Consider the following 21,381-nt stretch of genomic DNA (forward strand, 5'->3'; position numbering starts at 1 on the left):
ACACCCCGGTCTACAGAAGAGGAGATGGCTCAGAGAGGTGATGTGGCCTGCCCAAAGCCACCAGCCTGAGATCTGCAGAGCCAGGATTGGAGCTGGGCACCCAGCCACAGAGCCTGCTGCTGACTCCACACCCTGCCCCATAAGGCCCGTGCACTTGGAGCTACCTGTGCCCTGTATGTGCCATAAGGGTGTGAGGTTGATTGTCCTGTGTCAGCCCTACTCCCACACTCGGGTCACCTACGCTGAGATGGAGCCTGATGAACCATGCGTGGGGGTCTCCCAGATACCCGAGGGGAGCAAAGGGCATGGAGAGGAAACAGGAGCTGAGGTCTGGCAGTTCTGCTTCCAGGCCTGTCCTCACATCACTGCCAGACCGTGGCCTTGAGCACAGTGCTGGGCCTCGCAGCAGCTGCAGTCCCGGCCTTTGACCTGGGGTGCCCTGCCCTGGTCTGCAGGTGGAGGTGCACACTGGAGGAGCTGGTGCATGGGAAGAACTTGGTAGCCATTGCCGGAAGCACTGCCCTGGGCCTCTATCCACACACCCAGCTCCAGACCCCAGGCAGCTGACAGGCCCAGCCTGGCCTCATACTCCTCTTCAGTTGGGTGTTGTGCTCATGCCCTGCCCAGACTGGGCCCTCGGCCACTTCCTGGGGCTCTGAAGTTGGCCAACCGAGGGCCTCCTTACATGGTCCCAGGTCAGGCCTGTCTCCCTGCGCTACGTCTCTCTGTGTCTACCCTCCATCCCCCAACCTGCCGGGTTCAACAGAGGAGGGGAGGGCAGCCGCAGGGAGGCAAGGAAGCTGAAACCACAGAAACGGACAGGCCAAAGGGGCGGAGCCAGGTGTAGCAAAGGATGTGCCCCAGAGGAGCCCGAGGGAGCACCTGCGGAAGAAGGGAAGGGAAGGGACCCTCTGAAGTTCTGACCAGCTGCTGCCAAGCCCGGCCCTTCCACAGCCTCCTCTCTACCCATCACCAAGCCACTGCTCCATATCTGAACACTGACTTCAAGGGAAGAGGTGGGCACAGGCGATGACAGGCAGGGCCCAGGGATGCTGGATGCTGGGGCTGAGACAGACGGTGGAGGCAGAAGCAGAGGCAGGCCTTTGATGAGGGCTCTGCAGCCCCAGACTTGTCCAGCTCCCCTCCCCGACCCCAACCTCCGCACCAGCTGCTGCGGCCCAGCAACGTCCCTGGAATGGAGGAGCTGCCCGGCCGGAGGGACTGAGCTCCTGCTGTGGCCAACCTTGACCTGGGGCTCACTGCAGCCCCCTGGGCCCTCCTCACTCCAGCAGGCACCCAGACAGCCACCCTGCAGATGAGAAGCCACCCTCCCCAAGCTGGGGGAGGCGACAGTCGGCCATGCACACAGTCCCCACTCATAGGGCTGACCTTTCTGGCTCCCTAGTGAAAATGTTTTGACCACACCCATGACCTGAATAGAGTGGAGAGGGACCTTCCTTAACGAGGCGAGATGAATTTTCCTGTTAAATATCACTGTGTCTGGAGGATGCGCAGGACAGGCCCATGAGGCACGAAGAGCCAGCACAGCTTTCCTAGGGCTCAGGCCCCTTTTACAGATGGGAGGGCCTAGGACCCAAGCAGGGTTTTTGGATGGGTGACGGTCAAGGCCGAGAAGCCCACCTAGAGCCCCCACTCTTCGTGCTGGGGAAGGCCGGCCTCATCCACGTCAAGCCTTGAGACCTGCCTGGGGCACGGTTCTACCCTGCCTCAGTGTCAGAGGGAAACGGGGCTGGGGGATGCCAGGATGCCAACCCGGGAAACCTCCCTGCATCATGGGATCACAGCTGACACCATCTCAGCAACGGGGCCAGGAGGGGCCGGTGTGCTCGTGTTTAATTAACTCATTGTGCGAGCAGGGCTGGTGACCAGGCCCAGACCAGGCCCACGGACACAAGCTCACCTCCTCAGGAGGCTGAGCCCCTCCCCTGTCTGCTCTGCCTCCTGCCCCCAGCGGGAACCAGTGCCTAGGTTACGGTTTGGGAAGGCGGCTTGCTCCCTGCAGGGCATACGCAAGGGCTCTTCCCTCTGCCTGCTGGCTCTTCATCACCATCTTCAGCCCCACCACCTCCAGGACGCCCTCCCAGATGTCCCGAGTCACGCTGAGTCACTAGGGTCCAGAGCCCTGGCATCCCCCTGTACAGAACCGGCCGCTGCACCCTCCCAGCTTCCCCTGCACAGAACCAACCGCTGCACCCTCCCAGCTCAAATCTCACCTCCTTCCCCAGTGGAGCTGTGGGAGGCGGATGAGGTGTGGCCACCCTAGCCATCTGAATGTGGCAGGTGCTCAGTGGAAACATGGTAACCAAGAAGAGAGAGGAGAAAACAAGTGACCCCAATTATGGAGGCCGGGGAAGCCTCCAAGATGGCTCCATGACCCCAACCACGGGTTCAGGGAAAGCTCAAGATGGCTCCATGACCCCAACCACGAATTCAGGGAAGGCTCCATGAGGTCTCTGTAGATGTTGCCCAGAGGGCAGCCCAGCCCTGCTGTGTGACCAGGGCAGTCCCTCGGGCCTCTGCAGCTCCCTGTCCAGGTGAGGAAGGAGGAATGCTGGGCTGTCAGTCAGGTGGGGCACACAGATAGGCACCCCATCCACCTGCTCCCTCGTCCCATTAACATGAGGGTCCACAGTGCACCCCCAGACACGGAGAGGGGGAGACGCCCAAGCCTAGAGAGGGTTACACATCTGGGAAGGCTCACCCTGGCTCCACCTCCTGAAGTCCCCTCGTCCCCCCACAACATCCTCACCCCAACTCCACCTCCTGAAGTCCCCTCGTCCCCCGCAACACCTCCCCACCAGTGTGTGAGTGCCCCAGTCTAAATACAAGCAGAAAACTAGGGACCACAGATGGCTGAGGAGTGCCCCCAGCAAAAAGAATGGAAGCAGAGCAAACAGAAATTCACAGACACAGAGCAGGAGAAAACGGCCGCCAGCACAGCCCACAGGGAGGGCAGGCATTCGGGCACAGACCTGGGGCTGGGGGGACCGAGGGGAACCTGCCTGCACCCAGCGCCCTGGGTGCTGGTGCCCATGATCCAGGGCAGCACAAGCCCCAGAGAAGGACGTGACTCACCCAGGATACCCACAGGCAGGGTCCGGCAGGGGGCTGGATGGTGGACATCTAACGCGGGCCCCAGCGCCCTCCTCGGGCCATGAGGCCTCCTCGTCCCCACCTGGTTTGCTCCTCCCTCTGCCCCTCCACCCCTGCCCCTACCCCCTGCCCCTTCCTCCTGACCCCCCTGCACCCTGGCCCCCCATTCCTCAGGATCCGCTTCCCATGCAAATGCATTCAGAACACGTGACATTTCAGAAACATCTATTTGTATATATTTAGACTCCATTTCAAAAGAATTATTCAAAATCGGAGCCATTTGGATAGATGGGTGTGGAACGGATTGTTTCTTAAATGTTCACGTCAAAAATACCATGTTTTCTAAGTGGATTACAAATGCTGTAATTATTGAAATGGGCGCATTCTGCTGGGGAAAATTACAGAATTATGACTTGGATCTCAGGAATGCTGTGTCCTTGGGCACTCACTTGAGGCCAAAGGCGGCAGCGGGTGAGAGCACATGGCGTTGGCTCCCACTGTCCTGAAAGGGAAGCTGCCCTGAGCGTTTCCTCTGTGCCAGGGCCCGCCAACGTCTGGCATGGGACATGGGAGTCCTGTCTCTCAGGGAAGGCTTCATGCAGGGTGGGGGATGGACAAGTTGAGGAGCATGGCGGGGCAGGAGGAGGTGGGCATGCAGGAGGGGCTTCACCTGGAGAGACGGGGACATGGAATGCTGCAAGACCCCCAGGGGAGACAGGCTCGCCTCTTCCGATGAGCCCCAGGCTGTGCAGGACACTGGAGCTTCAGGGCAAGGACTCGGCAGCCAGGCTCCAGCCACAGCCTCACTGTGTGGCCATGAGGCTCTGCCCACTCGAGGCTTCAGTTTCCCCGGTCAGTTTCCTCTGAAGGTGGGATCCTGGGGTGCTTTCTTTTGGTTTGACTTCTGTTACAATAAGCCTCCCTCATGAAGACAAAAATGCAAAGAGGGAAGCCTTTTAAAGAGCCTTCGGCTCCTCAGACCCACCCCTGAGACACAGGCCACGGGTTCAGGGCAGGGCAGGCTCAGAGGGGGGCAGACAGAGGCAGGAGGTGGGGAGCCTGGCAGGGGCAGGTGGGGCAGGAAGAGCCTGGCCAGGGCTGAGCCCAGGACTGGGACTCTCACCTGAGGTGGCGTGACCATCCCCACCCTCCTTTCTGCACCAAGTCTCTGCTGGGCACCTTCCCTATGCCAAGCAATCTCCTGGGCTCGTCAGGCATGAGAAATCCCCCCAAGTTGGCCCCCCTCCCCTGTTTCTGTGATTGAAGTCCCAGGCTGATCCCAATGTCCCTAGGCCTCCTCACACTGGAGGCTGAATAAATTAATTAATTAATTAAAAAATTAAGAAATCCCCAAAGACACCAGGCTCCCCTAGACCCCACCTCCACACAGGTGAGCTCATCCCTGTCCCTCCATACCACCACCTCCTCCCACCCTCCCTGAGCAGAGCTGACACCCACACCTGTCTGCCCCGGTCCCTCTCCTCATGTTCCGTATCAATTAATCAGTTCATATTCATTGCCTATGTGCAGGGGCTTTCCTAGGTGCTGGGGATGTCAGGGAAGGAAACAAAGACCCCGCCCCTGGCGCAGACACAGGAAGCAGGCGCAGAGGAAATGCACCCTGCGGCGATGATGAAGAAAATGGGCAGGGGCTGGTCAGCAAAGGTGTCACTGCCAAGGTGATTTCTGAGTCCAGACCTGAAGGCAGGAAGGGAAAAGCCCATGGTTATGAGGGGGGAGCTTTCTAGGCAATCAAAAGCCGGGAGCCAGGGGCCTGAGGTTCCCAGAACGGCAGGTGGGCGGGTAGCTTGGGCTCGCTGTTCCCTCTGCCCAGTTCTTCCCCAGAGCCCACCTCCTGCTCAGCCTCCCCTCCTGCAGCCCGACTCACCTGCCACCTGCCGTCACACGCCTGCCACCCCTCCTGCTTCTCCCTGCATGGACCACTCTCTCCCTGGAGGGGCTGAGGCTTCCTCCACCTGCTGTTCCTTGCCTGCTCTGCCCACCAGTGGGTGGCTCCATGAGGGCAGGGGTCTTGGTCTGTTCAGGCCTGTGTCCCCAGCCCTAAGCTGGGGTCAATGACTGGCACACGGGCGGCTCGTGGTTTTGTGGACCTCCCTGCTGAATATCCCTACCAAGTGAAGCCACAGGGCCTTTCATGGCCTTCCACCCAAAGGTCCTGGCACAAAGGGGGCCCCCGTGAGTGCACAGGCCCTGGCTCTCTCCGCCGTGTGCCAGCGGAACCACCCGGGCCCTCCCCTGAGCCTCCGTTTCCTTATCAATCAAACATTTTGACAAGCAAGTCCTCCTGAGGATGGCAGAGGTGACTGCACGTTTGGTCGGTGGCCGCATGCTGTGAGCGCACAGGCACACTCTCCTTCCTGCAGACAGCCCCTTCCCAGAGCTCGGAGGGGCCGTGCTTGGACACTGTCGCTCCAAGGTTGGAGTCATGCGGTCCCACCAGCAGGCCCTGGGTGGATGCGGAGGGAGGGCCCATGAGCTGGATCTCTCCTGGACCTCTCTCTCCCGAACCATGCTTGCAGTGGCTGCTCGTGAGTCCTGTCCACCAGCCCCACAGGGTGGCTTACAGCTTTTTAATGCATCTGACTTAGAGAAGAATCGGGTTGGGGGAAGGCGAGTCTACCAGAGACAAGGATCTCCTGTACCTCCCGTTTCCCTGCTGGCCCACACCACCCACCTGCCCACGCCACCCGCCCAGGTCTCCAAGCATCTGACTTAGGGAGGCAGCAGCTCCCTCACCCGACCCAGGAAGCGCGTCTGCTTCACCTAATGCTGTGATTGTCAGGCATCCTGGTGACTGCATTACCCGCCCCCCCTCCACCCCGCACCCCTGTTGGCCTCTTCCTGGGGAGAAGGAGTGCCGTCTGTCTCCCTGGGTCCCCAGGACCCCGGCCTACGTTCCCCACCCTCCCAGGTTGCTCAGAATGTGCAGGGCCTCGACTGGGCCTGGCCCCTCTGCAGGCAGCAACCCGGGGCTCCTAGCGGCTCACATCCTCCTGGCTCCTGGGCCACCACCTGTCACCTCCATACCTGACAATCCTGTTCCCCCTCCTTTCCTCCCTCCTTTCCGCACCATTAACTGAACTCTTGCCACAAGTCAGGAGCTAGGGACACGGAAGGAATAAAACCCTGCCGCTGAGCCCAGTCCGCAGTGAGACACATTCGACAGACAGATGCTGGGAGCCAGAGGCAAACGCCAGGACCTGAGGAGATGGAGCCCCCACACCTGCTCCACCCCACACCGTGGTACCTCTCCTGCCACCATCTGCCAGCTGCTCCCGGGAGCCCCATTTCTCCCCTCCACGCCATTCTCCAGCCAGAACTATGCTCAAGGCTCCGAGCCACACTCCTCCTGCCTCACCTCCCCAGCCCTTCCCCTGCACACTCCTAGTGCTCACTTGCACATGCACACCTGCCCCTGCACACCCGCCCCTGCACACCCGCCCCTGCACACCCGCCCCTACACGCCCACCCCGCACATCCGCCCCTGCACACCCGCCCCTGTACACCCGCCCCTCCACGCCCACCCCGTACACCCGCCCCTGCACACCCGCCCCTGCACACCCGCCCCTGTACACCCGCCCCTGCACTCCCACCCCGTACACTCACCCCTGCACACCCACCCCTGCACACCCGCCCCTGCACACCCGCCCCTATACACCCACCCCTGCACTCCCACCCCGTATACCCACCCCTGCACACCCACCCCTGCACACCCACCCCTGCACACCCGCCCCTGCACACCCACCCCTGCACACCCGCCCCTGCACACCCGCCCCTGTACACCCGCCCCTACACGCCCACCCCGAACACCCGCCCCTGCACACCCGCCCCTGTACACCCACCCCTGCACTCCCACCCCTGCACTCCCACCCCGTACACCCACCCCTGCACACCCACCCCTGCACACCCGCCCCTGCACGCCCACCCCGTACACCCCCCCGTACACCCACCCCTGCACGTCCACCCCGCACACCCGCCCCTGCACACCCGCCCCTGCACGCCCGCCCCTGCACACCCACCCCTGTACACCCACCCCGTACACCCACCCCTGCTCACCCACCCCTGCACACCCGCCCCTGCACGCCCGCCCCTGCACGCCCGCCCCTGTACACCCGCCCTGTACGCCCGCCCCTGCACGCCCGCCCCTGTACACCCACCCTGTACACCCACCCCTGCATGCCCACCCCGTACACCCGCCCTGTACACCCGCCCCTGCACGCCCGCCCCTGCACACCCGCCCCTGTACACCCGCCCTGTACGCCCACCCCTGCACGCCCACCCCGTACACCCGCCCCGTATACCCGCCCCTGTACGCCCGCCCCTGCACGCCCGCCCCTGCACACCCGCCCCTGCACACCCACCCCTGCACACCCGCCCTCTACACCCACCCCTGCACACCCGCCCCTGCACGCCCGCCCCTGCACACCCGCCCCTGCACACCCGCCCCTGCACACCCGCCCTCTACACCCACCCCGCACACCCGCCCCTGCACGCCCGCCCCTGCACACCCGCCCCTACACACCTGCCCCTGCACACCCACCCCTGCACACCCGCCCCTGCACACCTGCCTCTGCCAAACACCTCTCTCTCCTTCCTCACCTGACTCATGCCTACTCAGTCTCCCAACCTGAGCTCAGGCGGCATCTCCTCCAGGAAGCCTCTCAGACTCCTGCTCACCAGCCAGGGGAGGTGTTGCTAGCACGGCTTCCATAGAATCCCACCGGGGCGGGGGTGGTGTCTGGCTGGTCCCTGGCACTGCAGACTCCATGACACTTGGTAAATAAGTGTGCAGATGCACCAGCTGGGCCTAGGGACGGGATGAGAGGCAAAGGAGTAGGAAAAAGCTGCCCAGAAGAGATGTAGGGGCCAGAGGGCAGGCAGGAAAGGCCCCCAGGAAAGGGGACAGGTTTGGGTGAAGGCCTACGGGAGAGAAAGCTCTGGGGCTCAGGGGAAGCTTGCCACAGCCAGAAAACTGAGTTCAGGGTCCCACTGAGCCTCCGCTGCCATCAGCAGCCAAACCTTAGCCAGGTGGGCTTCCCAGAGCTGACACCCCTCCTTTCTGCAGAAGAAGGTGGCCGGGGGCAGCCACGTCCTTTCCACAAGGAGCCTTAAAGCCCCTCAGGTAAGAGCCAAGACAGGCCTGGAGAGCGTGAACTAAAAATAACGGGTAACAATAGCATGGAAGTTGGAAGGGAGTAATCAGAGCTCAAGCGTTTAAAGACCCATGCATTATTCAGGAAGGGGCTAGGATGATGTCTAACCTGAGACTTCATTTCAGTAGAATGACCTGGCAACATTTCAAGGGAAACAAATACAAGATTGAAATAAAGTGTAGAAGAAGACTTTTGAAAGTAGAGTAAGAAAAAAATGAACTAACTTTTTAAAACTCCATTGATTCAAGAGACGTGGAAAGTAAATGCACCAGGTGCATCTGAATTCCATCCTGGACTTAACAGGAAGCGTTAGTGGAGTAATCAGGAAAACCCGAGTGGGGCCTGTGATTAGCGAGTCATGTTAAATACGTGGTTAGCGCCAACTCGCCACTTCTGAGGGTGTGCTGGAGAGAATCTCGGCTCTTCCTGATGCTACTCAAGGGCTGGGGATTGCAGCATCCTGATGAGGAAGCATTAACAACGGCAGATGGGACCCAAAGAGGCCGGGCTTGGTGTCCTATTTCTGCGACTGTTATGTACATTTGAAATATTTTCAAAATAAAAAGTTTAAAACTCTAGCAATAAAAAATAAAGAAGCTTTCAGACATCAAGATAAATAGAGATCAAAAAGTAAGAAGGGAGAAACAAGTCCCAATATATCAATAATGGATTAACCTCACCAATGAAAAGACAGGGATTGTCACATGGGATTTTTTTAAATCCAGCTATCTGCTATTTACAAGAGGCATTTCAAAAGCACAGAGGCATAGAAATGCTGAAAATGAAAAATAACAGGAAAATATATGATGAAAACATTAATCAAAAGAAAGCTGGGATAGTCCTGTTAAGAGCAGACAACATGGATTTGAGATAAAAAGCATTATGTGGAATCAGAAAGGTCACTTTATAATGCTGAAAGGTTCACTTCACCAAGATGATACATTCCACACTTGTATACAATCTTAACAAAATAGCCACGGGATACATAAAGCAAACCGTTATAGAGCTACTGGGAGAAATTTCCAAATCCACCAGTGGGGTAGGAGATTTCAACATATTCCTCTCAATTTATGATAGGTCACACAGACCAAAAAGAGGTAAAAATACAGAAGATCTGAACTACAAAGTTAACAAGCTTGATTTGAGGGACACTAATAGAACTTTCCATGCACTAATTAAAGAATGCACATTCTTCTCAGGCACAAATGGAACATTTACAGAGATGGAAAGTTCTAGGCTATAAAGCAAGTCTTTGCAAATTTCAAAGAAGCAGTGTTGCACATAAAAGAAATTCTCTGAGAAAAATGCAATTGTTAGAAGGTAATAAAAAAACAGTAAATTAAAAATCCCCATGCATTTAGAAATTTTATAATCTCCTTAAGTAATGGGTCAAAGAAAAATGATAATAGACATATACAGTTTCTAAACTGAACAATAATGGAAATATTATGTATCAAAACACAGGATGCAGTATAAGCAGACCTTTTCAGGAGGATTTATAGGCTCTACATGCTTATGTTAGAAAATAAGAAAGGCTGAAAATTCGTGGGCCAAACGTCCAACTTTAGAGGGAAGAACTTTCCTTCCAACATCAGGAGCAAGACAAGGGTGCCGGCTCTCGTCACTTCTACTCAACACAGCACTGAAAGTCCTCGCCAGTGTAATTAGGCAAGACGAAGAAGTAAAAGGCATCCAAATTGGAAAGGAAGAAGTTAAATTGTCTCTCTGTTTGCAGATGACATGGTCTTACTGATAGAAAACCCCAAGGACTCCACACAAAACCTGTCAGAAGTAACAAACGAATTCAGGGAAGTTGCAGGATACAAAATCCACATACAAAAGTCAGTCACATTTCTATACACTAACAATGAACTATCCACAAAAGAAGTCAGGAAAACAACCCCATTTACAATAGTATAAAAAATTACTTAGGAGTACATTTAAGGAAGGGGCAAAAGATATATACAATGAAAATTATAAAACCTTAATGAAGAAATTAAAGAAGGCACAAATAAATGGAAAGATATACTGTGTTCCTGGATTGGAAGAATTTATACTGTTATAATGTCTATACTATGCAAGGAAATATACAGATCGAACAGAATCCTATCAAAATTCCAACATTTTTCACAGAAATAGAATAAAAAATATAAAATTTGTATGGAACCACAAAAGATCTCAAATAGCCAAAGCAATCCTAAGCAAACAGATGAAAGCTGGAGAGAGCACATTAAATAAACTCAAAATCCACAAAGCTATGGTAACCAAAACAGCAGGGTATTGGCACAAAAACAGACATACAGACCAACGAAACAGAAGAGAAGGCCCAGAAATAAATCCATGCATTTGCAGTTAACTAATCTTTGGCAAAGTTGTCAACAATACATAACGGGGATATGACAGTCTCTGCAACAAACAGTGCTGGGAAAACTGGGTATCTACACACAAAAGAATAAAAACAGATCTCCATCTCATGCCGTATACAACAATCAACTCAAAATGGATGAAAGACTTACATGTGAGACCTAAAACTGTAAAACTACTAGAAGAAAACATAGGTGCAGTGAACTGAGATCATGCCATTGCACTCCAGCCTGGGCAACAAAAGTGAAACTCTGTCTCAAAAAAAAAAAAAAAAAAAGCTAACAGATATATGACAAGGTGCTCAACAGCACTATTCATCGGGAAAGTGCAAATTAAAACCAAAATGAAGTATCGCTTCACACCTGTTAGAATGTCTTTTCTGTACACATACACATATACATATAAGATCAATGTTGGTGAGGGCGTGGGGAAAAGGGAGCCCTTGCGCACTGTTGGTGGGAATGCAAATTAGTGCAGCCATCATGGAAAACAGTACAGAGGTTCCTCAAAATATTTAAACTAGAACTACCATATGTTCCAGCAATCCCACTACTCGGTATATATCCAAAGGAAATAAAACCAGTATGTCAAAGGGGACACTGGCACACCCATGTTTATCGCTTCACTATTCACAATAGCCAGGACGTGGATCAGCCTAAGTGTCCATCTAAAGTCGGATAAAGAAAGTGTGGTACATATACACCAGGAAATACGATTCAGCTTCTTAAAGAAGGAAATCCTGTCATTTGTGACAACGTGGAGGCACCTGGAAGACATCATGCTTAAGTGAAGTAAACCAGGCACAGAGAGACAAATGCTGCGTTATCTCACTTATACGTAAAATCTAAAAAAAACTGAACTCACAGAAGCAGAGAGGTGGATGGTGGTTAGCAGGGGCTGCGGGAGCAGGGGAGGAGGTGGGGAGATCTGGGTTAAACGGTACAAGGTTTCCATCAGACAAGAGCAATACGTTCTGGAGCTCTATCGTAGAGCATGGTAACTATAGTGAATAATAATGTATAATATACTAAAACATTGCTAAGAGAATGTATTTAAAATGTTCTCATCACAAAATAAGTATGTGGAGGGATGGGTATGTGAATTCGCTTGATTTAATTTTTCCACAGTAATACATATGTCAAAACATCACATTGTATACCATAAATATATGCAATTTGACATTTGTTAATTTAAAAACATACAAAAAAGAAGCTGGGCATGGTGGCTCACGCCTGTAATCCCAGCAATTTGGGAGGCTGAGGCGGGTGGATCACGAGGTCAGGAGATCGAGACCATCCTGGCTAACACAGTGAAACCCCGTCTCTACTAAAAGTACAAAAAAATTAGCCAGGCGTGGCGGCGGGCACCTGTAGTCCCAGCTACTCGGGAGGCTGAGGCAGGAGAATGGCGTGAACCCGGGAGGCGGAGCTTGCAGTGAGCTGAGATCACACCACTGCACTCCAGCCTGGTCAACAGAGCGAGACTCTGTCTCAAAAAAAAATAATAATACAAAAAAGAAAAGGACACAGTAATCTCTAATGCAGTCTCTGAGATGGATATAGCACTGCTATCAAAATCAGACAAGGTCAGAAGTGGGGAAACACAGAGGCCAATAGAGATGCAAGAATCCTAAATGAAGTATTTTCACACTGGATTCATCCATCAGGGAACACTCTTATTCTTACAGATGCTGTTCAAGTTGAGTTTACCCTAGAAATGAAAGGGCAGTTAATGTTAGAAATCTGTACATGTCATCCACCAGATTAAAGGGGAGAAACTAAGTAATTATCTCAATAGATGCAAAAAAGAAAAAGCATTTGATGAAATTGAACACCCGACCCAACCAGGATTAACAACAACAACAACAAAAACCTCTTAGCAAACCCTTAGCAGACTTCTGGCAACCTATAGATGACCAGAAGATTAAGATAAAGAGTATCTACAATAAACTTGAGATTAATATTCTTAATGGGGCAATGTTAAAAGCATTTATTTTAAAATTCGGAGCACAAGAGGGGCGGCCACCCCCACGCCTAGTCCACACTGAACTAGGGCTCCAGGCCACAAGAAAACAAGAAAGAGATTTTAAAGGGATCAGGATCTAGAGGGAAGACATTAAACTGTCATGATTGGTAATAACAGAATTATCATCACAGGACACCTAAAAAATTCTTAGGCAAATTATTAGAGATAATGAGAAATTAACACTTGGCTGACTATACACTCAATTTACAAAAATCACACACATTTCTACGTATCAGCCACATCCAATTAGAAAATGTGGTTTTAAAATGAGGCATCATTTATAGAAACAAACAAAATATATGTTTAGGAATAAGTCAAAAAAAGAAAGATGTATAAAGAAAATCATCACTTAAATGTATTTTAAAACATTAAAGAGGGCGTCAGTAAACAGTGATATACTATGTTCACAGACAAGAATACTCATCATCGTGAGGATAAGATTGACCACATTGATCCACAGATTCCATGCAATGCCAATAAGAATGCTAACAGGGTTATCTATGGAACTTGACAAGGTGATTCTAAAATACGTATGGAAGAGCGAGGGCCAATGTCCCCAAGACACTCCTAGAACGAATCCGGGAGGTGGAGGCCAGCCCAAACAGGTCTCATCGTTTCATACAGAAGAGTAGCAACTAAGACAGTGAGCGGGGACGCAGGGAGACAGACGCTCACGGCGGCCCACAGAGCAGAAAGGGAGCCTGGCACAGAACCTGCCACCCGCAGGGGAGCAAGGGGAGCAGGGCAGACCGGCAAGGGGCCTTCCTGCACCTGCAGCGGGAGGCATCGGCCAGAGAGGACATTTGCAACACGTGTAGACTCAGAGAGTGTTGGCTTTGAGGTCGGAGCCCACGCACGTGTGTGCAGACGCTCCACCATCATTACGACGGAAAAAAACCAACAATCCAATTTTGAAAATGGGCAAGAGGCATGAACAGACTTTTCGCAGTGAACAAAACACAAATATAAACACATGAAAAATTCCAGCCTCGTTAGTAATCAGGGAAATGCAAATGGAGACCACAATTAGTTACTATTTTATACCCAGCAGACTGGCAAAAATCGAGGAGTCTGACAATATCGAATACAAGATAGCCAGTGAGCAGATTGAGAGGAGCTCGTTTACTGCTGGTGGAAATGCGATAAGCACATGGCTGGAAAGCAGTTTAGTCTCAGCTGACAGAGGGGAAGCATCTGCATCCCTGAGACCCAAGGATCACACTTTAGTAGAGAGCTGGAGACACGCTCGTCAGAGCAGCAGCCGACACAAGTGTGCTCAGAGCAGTGCTGGTTTTTCACCAAAAACTGCAAACACTCTACACATCCATTAAGAGGAGAATGGATATAAATTATGATACGGTCACGCAATGTCATCTTCTGCATCAGCGAAAATTATGAACCGTAGCTATGCATAAGCACATGGATTAGTCTTCAAAACAAAGCTGGATGACAAAAGGCCAGTCTCGGAAGAATACTAATAGTAGGCTCAATTTTTATGAGCTAAAAAATAAGCAAAACCAAATAATACATTGTTTAGTAGTGAATACATCTTACCAACATTTCCTGCATAAAATAAGGCAAAACCATTTAAAACTACATAAGAGCAATGGAATAACAGACACACAATCTGGGGACAAGATTAGGTTGGGGTGAGGGCAGAGGGTGCAATGGGGCAGGGCTGCTCCCGGGAGCAAGCAGTGGTCCTGTCAGTTCTGGGTTAGGAGGTGATTCATAGACACTCATTACATCACTATCCTTTAGGATATAAAGGATTAGGATAAAGGATTTAGGATTAAATACATGCTACACACAACCTCGTGTGGCTGTTGAATAACGGATCAGGAAAAGCTCATACAACAATACTGAGACAAGCTAGGGGTTTGTACAAACTTTACCTCTAACCCTTACGGGTAACCTTCTCCACAATTCCAAAATTTCACCACTCTAAGATCCAAACATGCTAATTCCACAATTACCGAAGACACAGCAATTACCGAAGACACAGCACAGCACAGCAGAGCACGGAGCTAAGGACTTCCCAGCAGGAGAGTTCCCCACTCTTCAGTTCCACAGCCCCTGTCCCATAAGGGTCCCAAAGGGGGTGTCCACTTGCCAAGGGCACCCGGGGCCTGTCCTCAGTGGCCAGCCTGAGGAGAGCTCAGTGGCCAGCTCAGTGGCCAGCCTCAGTGTCCTCAGTGGCCAGCCCTGGGAGGGCAAAGCAGCACCTTGTAGCCACCCCTACCCCCATGAAGGCAGGGCTGGGGGATCCCCAGGAGATGGCAGGGCTGGGCTGAGGGTCCTCTCGAGGGCTCCACACTGTGCTGGTGGGCCAGGTCCCCTCTTCCAAGTTATACTAGGGCCCATTTCTTGGGCAGAGCCACAGGTGCTCCTGCTGCTGGCTCTCCCTGCCCCCCACCACCCAGCCTGCCCCCATCTGAGGAGTCAGGAGCCAGCCTCCACACCTCTGCCCACCCCCTCCCTGGCATGCCCCCTCCTCCCCTGGGCACAACCCCAGCTTCATTCATTCATTCATCCCTGGTGGAGGAGGCAGCTTAAAATGTTGCTTAAAATGTTGGGTCTTGGACTTAGGGTCAAGCAGATGGGGTGCAAACCTCGCTCTGCCCCTCAAGTGTAGCTTTGGGGAAGCCTCTTGGCTTCCCTGAGCCCTGGGTCCCTCGTCTTCCCCATGGAGGATGGCAGAACAGAGGGCTGACTGAGGACTTGGGAAGTGAGATGCGCAGACACAGGAGAACCGTTCAAGGCCACAGAGGCTGGCCTGAGCCCAAACACCTGCTGTGCCTCTGCCTTCTAAGTGGCCAGAGACACTCCTCCTTCCAGTCATCCCCACCAACCTGTGTTAGCACTTGCTACGCATCAGCACCACCCTGAGAATGTGTGAGGCAGCGATGAGCAAAGACCATCACGAAGGCTGCCATCTGAAAGTGGCCGCAGCACGCACTCAGTCATTCCTTTGTCTCTCCAATCCTTCCCCTTCTCAATGAACACACATCTGTGCCCACCAGGTGCTGCAACCAGCTGTGGCCAGACGATGTCCTGTACACGCAGCTCTCTCCTCCTGGAGAAACCCCGATGCCAGTCCTGAGCCAAATGTGTCAGCAGAGCCTTGAGCCTGGGCAGGTGTGGGCTGCAGGGAGGGAGCAGCAGACGAGTGCCCACCCCCGGGGACTCCAGATCTATAGAGCCACCAGCCCTGGAGAGCTGCAGGCACGAAACTTCAGCCCATGAGAAAGGCTGCCTGGGCTGAGCCCAGCAAAGCTCTGGGAGCGCTACTGCCCGAGGCTCGGGGTCCAGCCCCCGCCCTGATGTGTCTAGAAGGTGGGACACAGAGTCAAAGAGATTATTCTCAAGGCTTCGGATGTAATGTTGTCTGTCTGTTGGGTTTTGGACTCTTACTTGGGACCAGTGATCCCTTTCTTCTTTCCTGTTTCTCTCATTCGAAGTAGAAATGTCTGTCCTATGCCTGTCTCACCCTTGTATTTTGAAAGTGAATAACTTGTTTGATTTCACAGCTCATAGTGGGGGGTGGAGGGAATTGGCCTCAGGACAAATCATGTCTTGAGTCTCGCCCATGTGATGTTTTAAGAGATGTGATCTCACTGTGTTGCTCAGGCTGGAGTGCGGTGGCTATTTGCAGGCGTAATCCTGCTACTGATCAACACAAGAGCTCTGACCTGCTCTGTCTCCCACCTGGGCCAGTTCACCCTTCTTTAGGCAACCTGGTGGTCCCCCGCTCCCAGGAGATCACCATATAGATGCCGAACTTAGTGTGGACACCTGAGGGGCCCAGACTTCCTGCACTCGAGCGATCCTCCTGCCTCAGCCTCCCGAGTAGCTGGGATTATAGGCACACACCACCATGCCCAGCATTCTTGTGGTGTTTGGATGAGACTTTAGACTTAGACTTTAAGGTCGGTGCTGGAACGAGCTGATGTGGGGGCTACTGGGATGGAATGATGCTATTTTGCATGTGGGAAGGACATGAATTTTGGGGGCTAGGGGCAGAATGCAAAGGTGTGAATGGCCCCCTCCAAAATCCAGGTGATACTGCCATGATGGTATCGAGAGGTGATGAGGCCTGGCGGCTGCTCCCTCATGACGGAGACCAAGGCCCTTACAAGGCTTCACACAGCATCCTCCACCTCGCCCTCTGCCTTCTGCCACCTGAGGGCGCAGCTGGGAGACCCTGCCCGGACAAGATGTGGCACCTGGACCTTGGACTCCCAGCCTCCAGTGCTGCGAGAAGTAAATCTCTGCTCTTTAGAAATTACCCAGTCTCAGGTATTCTGTTTAGCAGCACAAACGGATGAAGACACCCACGTTCAGAAGAGGGCTCTGAGAGCACCGACATGGCAGCTCCAGGAAGCCCGCACAGCTCCCCAGGGGAGTTAAAGGGATTGAGTAACGGGGCAAAAAGCCCCAGCCAGAAACTCGGCACCCACAGGGCTCCTGGTGTTCTTTCTCTCTCTCTCAGACTCATAAAGATTGCTCTTGCCTCACTATCTCTGTCTGGCTCCCAGGCTGAAAACGCAGCCCCCAGATGGCAGGAAGTGCTTCCCAAATGCTGCCCTTTGGGGCCAGCTCTGGGCAGAGTAGGTTTCTGGCACTGCAGATGATCTTGAAACTGAGGACTCGTGGCGCTGAGAGTGGACTCCCTAGGAGCAGGTCTGGGCTGGGATCTGGGTCTGGTTTACGGAGGTGGAGCTCCTGGGAAGCCTGGAAGGAGGGGAAGCAGGACATCCTGGGCTCAGACAGTGTCTACCCTGAGCCTGGCCGACGGGGACTCCACGTCCCCCACCTGGAGGCAGAGAGGCCAGCCTCCTGCTGCCCTGTATCACTCGGTTGCAGACTCCTGCCAGTCATGGATGGTTCTCGGGAGCAGGGGCAGCTGAGGGCCTCGCTCACAGGGCTGGGTGCTCAGCAGGGAGGGCACTGCTGCACCCACTACCCACGCCTCCTCCACTTCTAGAAGGGCCACGCCTTTGGAGGGAGCCAGCCCTGTGGCCTTGGGCAGGGCATCCACCTCTCAAAGCCTGAGTCTCCATTAGTAATGCTACCTCCCCTATAGGAACTAAACTGAGGCAGGCACTGGGCCCCGGCCAGGCTGCCCAATGCCCTTTCCTCATGGGGCCATGCTACAACTATGCCATCGGCTTGACCCCAGTTTATAACATGAAGAAGGGGCTGAAGACCAGAAGCCTAGATATGCTCTGCAAACCCCAGGGACGTCATCCGGACGGGGCGAGGGCAGTGGACCCAGGTCCCAGGGATGTCATCCAGACGGGGCAAGGGCGGTAGATCCAGGCCTATGCCAGGCAGCTTCTCTCCCTGGAGGAGAACTGTGGGCAGAGGGTGGGCTGGGCAGCCGGCAAGGAACAGGAACGGCTACCGGGAAGGCTGCCGAGGCCAGCGTGTGTGAGAGGTGGGCCTGGGGCCCAGCCCTGACCCAGGAGGAGGTGGCTACTAGGAAGGCGGACAGCCGACCTGGAAAGGGGGGTTGGGTGGCGATTCCCAAGATCCCCAAGGAGGGCAGGTCCTAGGCAGAGGCTAAAGGAAGGGGGAGGACGGGAGCCGAAACAGAGAGGACTCGACTGGGGCGGAGGCAGCGGTTTCAAGGACGCAGTGGGTTGGATAATTGTTCACAAGCCTGTGCAGCCTTCTCACGGCGCCTCTCCCTTCTCCGCGCAGGGTGCTGCACAGCAGGCCGTCAGCGTCAGGACCGGCTCGTGAGAAATGCTCTGGTCAATGCCGTGGAGCAGCAGTCACATGTGCTGTTTCCAAGCAGATCCCTTCAGGGCGACCGTGGCACTCCTCCTCCCTCTTCCTCTCTACCTAGAGCCCATGATGTCTTCGAGAGAGCTGGGGTCCCAGAGTGGGAAGCACAGCAGCAAAGCCACAGCCAGACCGGCCCGTTGTGGCCTCGCAGCTCAAGCACCAATCACACCCGCGACCTGGGGGCAATTGTGACTGCAGCTTAATAGCCTGAGCTGACGGCTACGAGAGCTCTGAGCTTGGGGAGTGGGGGCCGGGGGATGCCGAGCTCTGCCACAAACTAGCTGGGGGGTCCTGGGTAGCTCCAGAGACCTCCCTGGGCCTCCCATGCCCTTCTTCAGAGTACACCGCGTGAGACCTGCTGGAGCAAGGCCGGCAGCGCAGCAGTGTGCTGGAGTCATGAATGCAGGCAGGCCCTGAGCTAATGAAATCCACATGGCAGCCACTCACACTTCCAGCCATGTGCTCCTCTCGGATTTTTACAGCCATTCTCCTGCCAGCGGCAAGAGCATTTTGAGGGAAAAATGCAAATTTGGGGGACATGGGGGAGCTCTTCACCAGGCTAAAAATGGCGCTCTAATGAGGCCTCCTCCCCTGGAGTAGGAGAGAGTTAGAGCTCCTCAGGGTGCGAGGTTGGAGCAGTGCGTGCCAAGGCATAATCCCTGCTTCTGCATAATCCCGGATCCCTTTCCAAGCAGCGGCGTGGGGGCTGAGCCAGGGGACAGGGAAAACAGCCATCAGCGCCACGGGCTCCTCGGTGAGGTGGACACTTACCCGCCAGTGAAGGCATCTGGAGCAGGTTCCAGGCCCAATCGCAGAAGCCTGCTGCTGCTTTTGTTTTCCTTCGGAGCGTTCTCATCTGTCTTGTTGATGGCAGCGTTAATGAGCCCTCGCTGGATGCACCTGAAGCAGCAGCTAGGCACCAGGCGCTGGGGAGCATGGAGCTGCAGCCCCAGGCGCTTGCAGACATGGGGAAGGCAACACCGAGGGCATGGCAGCACAGGCAGCTGACCCCGAGGCTGGCCAGCTCTGCTTCCCTGACCTACAGTCAAGGCTGCCTGCTCCAAGGAGCTGCCATGGTGATGGACGCAGTCCACGTGCAGACTGCCTCGAACACAGGAGCCGATGGACGAGGGGCTAGCCTTTCCCTGCCTGTGCCTCTCAGAGAGGGATGAGCATGACTCACCACTGTCCAGGCCCGAGGCCTGACCCAGTAAAGGAAGGCCGAGGAAACCCCCGTAAGGGCGGCTCAGCCTCCAGGGAGCAGCGGGCTGTCATGGGAGCTGCCCATGGGTGCTGGAGCTCAGAACTCTGGTGCAGCCCGCCGGCCAGAGGGCTTTGCTGGGGATATGTGCCCATTTAAAAGACGAAAATGCTGAGGCCCAGAGTCACCGGGCGGGCAGGTGAGGAGTTCCAGCCCAGGGCATTTGGGATCAGATCCAGACTCTCCCTACAGGCCCCCGCCGCCTTCCACCAGATTCCCAGTCTCCAGACCCCGGCCCCCCTGCACACCGCAGCCTGCCCCCCGTGCCACATACTGCTGGCTCAGGCCGTGTCGGAGCTTGAGATTCCCATCAGCTAGGGCTGAGAAGGGAGAAACTAAGCCCCGCCCCCCTCCCCCCGCAAAAGCCACAATCAAAAAAAGAGACTTGGTTCCTCCTGCTTCTGAGGGAAGTTGAGAGAAAGGGCTGCAAAGTGTGGCCCTGCGGCTCATGCCTCTATTGCAGCATCCCGACGCCTCCCATAAGCAGTGGGCCCACGAGCAGCTCAGGGCAGGGGTTGTCCTCCCAGTTAGGGTGTGGCAGGCACCTGTCCGTCTGAGCGGCGCTGCTCTGGCACCCTCTGTCTTCTGAGAGCACCCATCAGGCCCTGGTCATGTTCCTGCCTGGAGACAGGGCCCGGCTCATGAGAGGAGCCCTCAACACCCTTCACTGAGTGCCTCTTGCCAGGGCCTGGGCACCATGTACCCCGCCGCCCGCGTTCTCTATCTGCAGGGCCCAGGCACCATGTACCCCGCCGCCCACGTTCTCTATCTGCAGGGCCCGGGCACCATGTACCCCGCCGCCCACGTTCTCTATCTGCAGGGCCCGGGCACCATGTACCTGCCGCCCGTGTTCTCTATCTGTAGGGCACGCACGTTGAGAGAGAGCTTGTTTGATGTCTGGGCGGTTTGTTTGGTTTAATTTTGTTGTTTTCCCTTTATGCTGTCAAGAGGTAAACAGACGGCTGCTTCATCTTCCTAAGCAGGCCTGCATTCGTAATGCATGGGCTGCGGGTGGGAGGAGGCAGGGCCAGGCCCCCCCGGTACCAGGGCACCGGCTCTGTCCTGGCTGTGCCACCCACTGGCTGCGTGTCTCAGGCCAAGCCTTGGAACCTCTCTGAGCCTCTCTTTCCCACATCTGTAAATGAGGCTGGAGACCCCGTCCTGCCCTGAGATTTGAGGTGGTGCTGCCGGCGACAGTGCTCAGGGGAAGAAGCGGCAGCCACCTGTGCCCAGCACCCCAGCAGGAGCTACCCGCTTGGTGTCGCTTAATCTTCCTAAAGCTCCAGGCGAGGAAGAAACGGCTCAGAGACAACACGATTTGTCAAAAGTCACACAGCAAGCAAGTAACACAGCCAGGACCCAGGCTAGGGCACTTCCAAGCATTTATCCTTCCCTGGAGGTGCCAATAGCACTGTGAGGGCCGCTGTTTACTTCTGGCCATCCCTGCTGTCTCCATTCCTGTGTGCGGTGGTTTGGAAGCAGGCCTCCGCAGTGACCTCAGCCCTGAGCCCCCATCCTGGCTCCCCTGCAGACCTCGCAGGTGCTCCCCTCCCCACCCCTCAGCCATTTCCTCTGCACAATGGGACGCTGCTTCCTGGCCACTGTCCTAGTGGGGCAGGTATGAAGCTCGGCTGAGTCAAAGCACAGACA

Source organism: Pongo abelii, chromosome 7 (assembly GCF_028885655.2).
Source record: "Pongo abelii isolate AG06213 chromosome 7, NHGRI_mPonAbe1-v2.0_pri, whole genome shotgun sequence".
Classification (NCBI taxonomy): Eukaryota; Metazoa; Chordata; class Mammalia; order Primates; family Hominidae; genus Pongo; species Pongo abelii.